General features: G+C 38.6%; 1 protein-coding gene across 1 annotated transcript in view; it reads right to left on the bottom strand.

Moving 5' to 3' along the window:
* The window catches only part of PTPRD (protein tyrosine phosphatase receptor type D), a 230,889-nt gene that overhangs the window by 147,379 nt on the left and 74,828 nt on the right, over nt 1-8,682 (bottom strand). The gene's annotated exons all lie outside the window — the stretch shown is intronic.

Here is an 8,682-nt window from a genome sequence, read left to right as displayed (position 1 = left end):
AAAGTTCATGAAAAAGGCGCTACGAACTTCATACTTACAAAAATCATTAGAGTGGCATAGACACCGTACGCAGTGCACGAACATTGGATGCCCACTATTGAAGATTTACAACCTGATCATAGAATCATAGAATGGTTAGGGCTGGAAGGGACCTTCAAAGGCCATCTAGTCCAACCCCCTGCAAGGAACAGGGATATCTCCAACTAGATCAGGTTGCTCAGGGCCTCGTCCAACCTGGCCTTGAACGTCTCCAGGGATGGAGCATCCACCACCTCTCTGGGCAACCTGTTCCAGTGTTCTACAACTCTCATGGTAAAAAATTTTTTCCTAATGTCCAATCTGAATCTACCTCCCTGATGTTGCTCTGCTTGGGACAGTCCTTATTATTTTACGTGAAATATTGAATTACCATGCCCATCAACAACAGAGGAAAAAAACTCTTTCTTTACATGAGACAAGTACATGAAGTGTAGGATAGGATTTGATCCTCAGCTCTCTTGCAGAGTGTGTTTGATGATCTGTCAAACTTGGTATCATCAGAGTGTAAAAACAGTTTTGTACAAATCACTAATAAACTTAGAGAGAAGAAAAGCAATTAAAATCTTAAAAACTAAATCCACTGTGATAAGCACTCCAATTAGAAATTTCATTATTTCCCCAATCCATTTTATGTTGAATATTGGGGTTTATTGCCAAATACCTGAAAGCCAGATTGGAAACAAGCCACAACTGTCAAAAATATAACAGTTCTGGCTGTCTGAATCTGGTACGTTGTGACGCTTCTCATGAAAATTTCATGAAAAGCATTCATGTAGTATAGGATTTGACCAGGGACTTGGGAGACCCAAGTTGTATTTCTTGCTTTTATCATTGTTACCTGCACGCTGTTGGTCTCAACGTTCAACGACCCTGCCCTTCTGTTGTCCATCTGTAAGGTGGGTGTGACGGTGCTTTACTGCCACAGAAAAAGTGCTGTGAGGACCAATGGATTGCAAGATTGCAAAGTGCTGAGAAACTCTGAACACTGGAGCTACGCAGATATCAAAGTCAAAGTGACACGACATCCGTAGTGATCTTGAATGGATACAACTTTGTCAACTAAAACACCCAGATATAGTAAAAAACGCTCACCCTAGTGGAATCAGTAGTGAAATACTAAGAAATACTGAACAGGAAGAATTCACCTTCTTAAGTTGACACACATGAGCAATTAACCCTAGAAGCACAGCGGGAACTGGTAATTTCTCAGAAATCAAGTTAGCATAGGTAAAATAATCTATTTGAATTACATCCTCTTCCTTTTCATTTTCATTAAAATGGTAAAAATATTTTTTGTTGCAAAATAATTGGTATTATTTCAGTTCAAAAAGTATAAGCAAAAAAAAAAAATCAAAGAGAGAGGACCATTGTTAACTATAAAGTCTTGACTGGTAGTTACTGATGCAATAGATTATGGGATAAAATTAACTCAAAAGGAATTGTTCAATGTTAACTCTTTCATGAAAAACATGTCATATTTTCAAATAGTTTCAGGGAAGTCTTCAGACTTTTCTGAAAAATGTATAGCAAGCAAGTACATCCTATAAATCTTTGCAGTTCCTGGGGTTTGCTGTTGCCCACGAGCAACTTAATGGCTTGCAATATGGATGCACTACTCTGGTACAGCAAACACAATTCTCCAGTAAGTTTGTGTAACTCTTCAGAGCAGGCATTTCTACCAATCAGTGGTTAAGTGTCAAATCCTTCACTAGCTATAGGCTTTTGCCAAAGAAAGGGATGTTTCATGAAGTCTTTACTTGGGGAGTAACAGAGAAGATTTGACTTGTGGCATAGGACAGGGTTTTTATGATCTAACTTTTCCTTTCCTACTTCCGTACAAAAAACCTTGGAGTCCCTTTTGCTAATACAGAAGTATGTAACAAAGATAGTCTATCTTGAATACTAATAGGATGGAGCAGTAAAGAGCTTTCCTTTCTTATTTTTAATAAGGGTAATTAAATTCCATCCATCCCCCTTATGCATAGAATCTCTCTGAATGAATGCTTTTCATGAAATTTTCATGAGAAGCATCACAATGTAAGAGATTCGAACAGCCAGAACTGTTATATTTTTGACAGTTGTGGCTTGTTTCCAATCTGGCTTTCAGGTATTTGGCAATAAACCCCAATATTCAACATAAAATGGATTGGGGAAATAATGAAATTTCTAATTGGAGTGCTTATCACAGTGGATTTAGTTTTTAAGATTTTAATTGCTTTTCTTCTCTCTAAGTTTATTAGTGATTTGTACAAAACTGTTTTTACACTCTGATGATACCAAGTTTGACAGATCATCAAACACACTGTGCAAGAGAGCTGAGGATCAAATCGGTGAAAAACTGCCTCTCAGTCGCAGTAAGAGAAAAGCAACTATTAGAAAATTTTAGTATATTGGTAGTTCTACAATTTTACATGAGGTGAAAAGAAAAATATTTTTTACTGCTCATTAATATGCTCATTACACTCTAACCTATAGTGTATACCACCGTTCCCTATTAATATTCAGTTCTAGTGAATTAGCTTCCAATTCACCAACAATTTAAATCAGACTTGACCTTCTCAAAGCCATTTGGTACTGTCATTTTGAGAGGCCATTAAAGGGCAGATTCCTCTGTCCTTGTGCTTAGTGAGTCATATATGTAATACGTATTTTGTTTAGGATGACAGATACAAGAGATTTAGAAACAGGGCACATTCTCTGAATTTGTTAGGTGTCTTAACAGTGCTGCATTCCGCTACTGGCATTGAAAGAATGCCTTTAGTGCTGTGCTAGCATCATTTCCAACTGCTGGAAGAGCTCTGCAAAAGTCATCTTTCACCCAATGTATGATCTGAACAACACAGAGAGGCAATTACAAAGACTGGTTGCCACATGAACCCGTAAGAGAGAACGATACGAAACGGCCTTGCCTTGTTTCCCATCACAGTTGCTCTTGGTGTTTCTAAACTGTCTCTCTGTGTACTCAGTCTGCTTGACATTGCTCATCTGTAAACAACGTCCTTGAGATTCCTACCTCTGCTGCACGTTTGTGCCCAAGGGGTAATTGCATCCCTTCCAAGCAACACATATGGAAAAAGAATATTAACCTCCACCTTCCGATTTCAGGACGGGTACCCCTACAGACACTGTCCAACATGTGCTTTCACATGTTGCTGCATCACTCCTAGAGGTGTGCCCGCCCTCGCAAACGCGACGGCCGGTAGAGTAGGGATGCATCCTCAGCCTTCATGTGTGAAGAGTAATTTCGACGTAGTGGTATCTTATAAGGCAGTGGAGCATCTCCCTTCTGAGGAAAGGCTGAGGGAGCTGGGTCTCTTTAGCTTGGAGAGGAGGAGACTGAGGGGGGACCTCATTAATGTTTATAAATATGGAAAGGGTGACTGTCATGAGGATGGAGCCAGGCTCTTCTCAGTGGCATCCAATGATAGGACAAGGGGAGAAGGATATAAGCTGGAACATAGGAGGTTCTGCTTAAACACAAGGAACAACTTCTTCCCAGTAAGGGGAACAGAACACTGGAACAGGCTGCCCAGAGAGGGTGTGGAGTCTCCTTCTCTGGAGATGTTCCAAACCCACCTGGACGTGTTCTTGTGTGATCTGATCTAGGTGGTCCTGCTCCGGCAGGGGGATTGGACTAGATGATCCTTTGAGGTCCCTTCCAATCCCTGACATTCTGTGATTCTGTGATCTTGAAAATACTAATAAGTCAAACTATGCTTTACCAAAAAGTAACCGCACTTACCTTTAAGAGTATCTACAGAAAAAACCTCTGAACACAGCTGTGCCAGAACTGCCTACCATAAACTCTGTTCTGCTCATCCTTTAACTCTGTTTTCTCTTATCTTAAAGGCAAAATGTGCTGTTGCAATCTCTCTTTTTTTCAATAACGTAATTATTTCATAAGATTTCAGGAACTTCTCAAGCTACGTCTGAGGGCATACTGTCAAGCCTATGTATATACGAAAGCTGGATCAAAGAAAGAAGAGGATTTCATCCAAATCCAGTACGATGGATTTGACTCTTCATGATAAACCTACTCAGATGTACAACACAGCTAAACAGAGAGAAAAACAGTGATCTTCATCCAGCATCTGTGCCACACTTCCTTAACATTCTGATGACTTTTCCTGTGAAAAGCTGCTTTCAGATCATGTCTAGGCCCTGTTGGCAGAAAGAAGAGCAGCAGCTTTTGGAAACAGATTGGGTCTTAAAGTCTTAAATTCTTCATAGCATCGTATGCTAACAAGAAAGACAGAACACTGTGAATAATTTCCTCAGTTACAATACATTACATAATGATAATATTACTATGATATGGATATGAAGTGCAAACGTAAAGTATTCAAAGCAAACTGTGATGACTTTGGTTGTGTATTAAGGAGTATAAAGGCAAGGTTATAGCACCAAGGTTCAAGACTGGACAGTTGACAGGAAAAATGGGTAATATTTCTGTTAAGTATTTCCTTCCACATTAACTATTTGCACCATCGAAACACAAATGTTCCAGAATATCCATATTAACCTGTAGTTAAATGTGTAATCTGTCTAACTGAAATACATACTCAAAGTATTTCACTGTGTCTCTTTTAAAAAATGTTGTCCTATGTACCTAGAATAGAACCAACTATTCTCACTGTGGAAATGGAGGGTGGTTCTCCATTCTATTCAGGAAGAAAAAAAAATAAAAAATCTATTTCAAGACTCACTGATGGCTTTGCCACAGGCAAATTTCAGTCATTCTGTAGCTCACAGAATAAAAAGGCACACATGGAGTATTCCCAGAATACACTATAGATACCGAAGATAAACTGCTGCAATAAAGTTTATTATTTCAAAGAACAGTGTAAATAAAGCTTTTATTTTCACTATTCCAGATGGCAGCAGCATATAATTTGCACTGTTTTGACATCATGACCGTATTATTCAAAATCATTCTTCCTGCAACTGAACTGAACGCAGGATTGAGAACAGTAAAATCAAAGAGAGTAGAGGAGGGAGTAAAATCAACATTTTGCAACAGAGTTGGTATTGGGTACTATTATTGAAGAACCACGCATACGAATTCGGTACTATTATTGAACAGCTAGGCATACGAATAAATTGAAAAATAAAACCAAAGCCATTTCTAGTTATACATAAAAGACAAATTTGGATTTAAAAGATACAAAGCATCAGAGAAATGCCAGTTAATAAACACTATTCCTATTGAAATATTTCACAAGGTAAATTTTGCCAAAAAAAGTAATTATGAACACACAATAAATTCTTTTCCCAGGGTTCTTTGTTCAAAGCTGCTTTATACAGATGGATAGTTTTACTTAGTGGTGCCTTCAGTCAGTAAAGGAGGGTAATGGCTACACTGTAAGAAGAGATCTAGGTATCTGCCAGGATTTCTCTTAGATTTCACACAATTACACCACACAAGGAAAGGGAATTGGGCATTGATAAGATGATCAGAGACTCACTAGCAGTACATTTTCAACAAGAGAACAGCTGCCCATACCATCCCACTAAAGAACATGTGTTTAAAAATATTCTTCATATATGAGAGAAGAGATGTGAGCAGCACTTTTGATGCAAAAGAAAACAAATTTGTTTGGTAGCTCTGCATGCAATTACCCTGCAAATTGCAAAGTAATGTCTATATAACAGAACATAGAGCCACTTAGACTGAATTATCATCGTATGAATGTTGAAGCAGCAATTTCACATTGCATTAAGTCAGTTAACACTCGTTGTTATTAGCATTTAGCCTTAAATAAGTTCTCTGTTGTTACAAATGAGTGCACTGAGCCTTTGAAATTAGATATCTTCATAAAGACATGAAAACGGAAAACGGAATTTGCACTTTTTGGCAGTTCTCAAAATCTGCTAAATTAAAGACTGCGCATAGCAAGCTCTTTCCAAAGTGACCTGTCTCACTTACGTGAACAATGAAACACCTCTTACTCTCCTTTAACAATGACAATCTGAACAAGAGGAATTAACATTTGGAGAGCCATGGCTCATATGAAAACACAAGACCCAAAATAAGAGTTTGTTCTCACATTTGCACGCAGGCACTGCCATAGCTTATAGCTCAGCGTATCATCCAAACATCGTATGTCCAAACTAGGTTACGAGTGAAGTTCTGGATGTTAGCTCTGCTTACTGGGAATGGAAAAGGAAATACAAAAGGCCGTGTCCTAAAAAAACAGTAGGGAATCCAAGAATCCCTGCCAGATGTCCCTTCTCTAACATTAGGAGAGGACTCAGCCAGAGTTATGGTAATGAAACGAAGGCAGAGAATGTGAAGCAGCGTTTTAAGTGCAAGGTATCATATAGGTAGGGAAAGAAACACTAAATTTCTGAAGCGGAGAGGATACAGTATCACACATATTTCCATATGGAAATGTTCACAAGAATGAAACTGTGTATTTTGCCCTGGTGAATAGAAGAGAAGAGGACAGCAAAGGGCAGCGACACGAATTTCCGTGATTACCATTTCTAATTTGAGGCTTAGTTTCCAGACAGGGTTAGGATTTAGATTACGCTGAATCAGGGTTAAATTGGGGCTTGCCAAGAATAAGGATTAGGAAAACGCACGATTGCTCTATCTAGTCAATATTTTTAACATACCAATATTTGTGGTTTTACATCCTCCTTTTTTATATTCGAAAAACAAAGAGGAAAGAATAACAGTAGTCCAGTAATGGCAGTCTTTGCTTCAAGCTTTAATTTTCCATGTCATACAGTTTTATGGTGCAGTAAATAATGAGATCAGAAGTGGGTTCATATGTGCACCAGAGCTCACTTCTCGTGTTAGCAGTCTGAATATACAGCCTGAATATACAAAGGCATTCTTTTCTTTTCCCCTCCTTTCTACCCATTAATACTCTGTGTTAAAATATTGATATTAGTAAAGACATATGACACTTTTTGTAAGCAATTACTTCATATTAATTCTCAAGGATAAAGCAATAAACTGTCATAATAAAGTCGTAACATACCAATTTGATCTGAGAAAGAGGCAGAAGCATCCTGGCTTTGCTTCACCAAAGAGGACAAGAGCAAAAAGCAAGCAGCCTGGCAAAGGAGTTGTCAGACCATACAGTCCTCCTCTCCCTCCTTCCTCCCCATTTGCACCACATGTCTAAACCTGTGCCTAGACCTCCAGGAGTGATCCTCCTGCCGGAGACAGTCAAACGAACTCAGCTTGTGATCATGGCCATTTCTGTTACTGACCTTACACAGCCTTCAATTAGTTGATTCCTCGATGCAATCATCTTACTGATTACTTTTTAACTCAGCCTACACAGTCTGCAGCCCAAACTGACAACTGTAAACTACACTAACTGCACTAACGTCACAGCTGGGAGATTTAAGGACCTGACAAAGGAACTCTAGTAAAAAGTCACCAACTTTGAGTTTTGTTTTCAAAGGAGAATAATACTATTTTATTAATTTCTAGCTCAGCATCAAACTTGTGCATTTTAGAAAAGAGAAAGGGGAGGATTTTCACTTTGATAGATGGGTAGAAAGGTGCCCCAGAAGGTCTTCAGTTTGGTCTCGTAGAAGACAGACACAAGGAATAAGCATGATGAAATTGTATCCCTCAAGTTTTAACAAAAGATGCTTGGGTCAGGATGTTAGAAGCACTTTTGGTGCAATAAATTAAACACAAAGTTATTCAAGGTAAAGGCTATGCATTCCAACTGCTTTTTATGGTGCCTGGCACAACACATACAGATGTAGCAATTTGGATGTTATTGCAGTATTTCAATAAATAGCAAACATAATGATGAATAACAAACAACAAAAGTGCTATTATTGCTAAAGGCATCGAGAAAAAAAAAAAAAGATAGGTTGTCAGAACAGACAACGAACTCCAGAAAAACACAGCTGAAGAGCATATCCCTTGAAACTCAGTATTAGTGATCATTACACTCACGTTACTGGTACAAAATATGCAGTTTTTCTACATCTAAGGTGGCATTCATTTTCATTCGCCTGAAGATCATGCTTAAAACATTCATAACCCATGACTACAGATAGGTGACTGTAAAAAAAAAAAAAAAAGATACAGTAGCTTCTCATTTTTCTTAGCTTTTTTTTTCTTTAAGTCTTCCCACCACTATGAATGCATGTCAATCAATGAAGAAAATGCTGAATGGGACAAAGAGATGTAAGACAACAAAGCAATGCCTTATATCATGTGCTCCTAACATTTATGAGCAAAAGACAGAATCCAAAGTGCTGGCAAATGGCATCTTTGAACCTGTATGAATCTTTAATAGAAGTGAGAAAGTATTTCCTTTATGAGTAGATGGTGAAGTTCTTCCCTGGTGGCCTGGCTGTGCAGGGAATGAGTTTGCTGTAGACCTCAGTCTTCATCTTTCTGAACGTGAAGGAGGTATCCCTCTCGCTTCTCATGCCCCTCTATGGCAACACTCCCTCCCTCTCACAGATTTTGAGACCACCACCAGGGATCTGTTAGCAGGGAACAACGGGCATAGGAGAACACAATAGATACGAGTATCTTTTGTGCTTGAGGTGAGTTTCACCACTCAAGTTGAAATAGCTTTGAGGAAATGTCCAGACAAGGAAGTTAAAGGGTATTTTCTTCTGGGGGAAACACAGCCCTTCACTTCCCCTCTTGAAGAA

Source organism: Tauraco erythrolophus, chromosome Z (genome assembly GCF_009769465.1).
Source record: "Tauraco erythrolophus isolate bTauEry1 chromosome Z, bTauEry1.pri, whole genome shotgun sequence".
NCBI classification, from domain to species: Eukaryota; Metazoa; Chordata; class Aves; order Musophagiformes; family Musophagidae; genus Tauraco; species Tauraco erythrolophus.
This window is presented reverse-complemented; position numbering and strand designations above follow the sequence as displayed.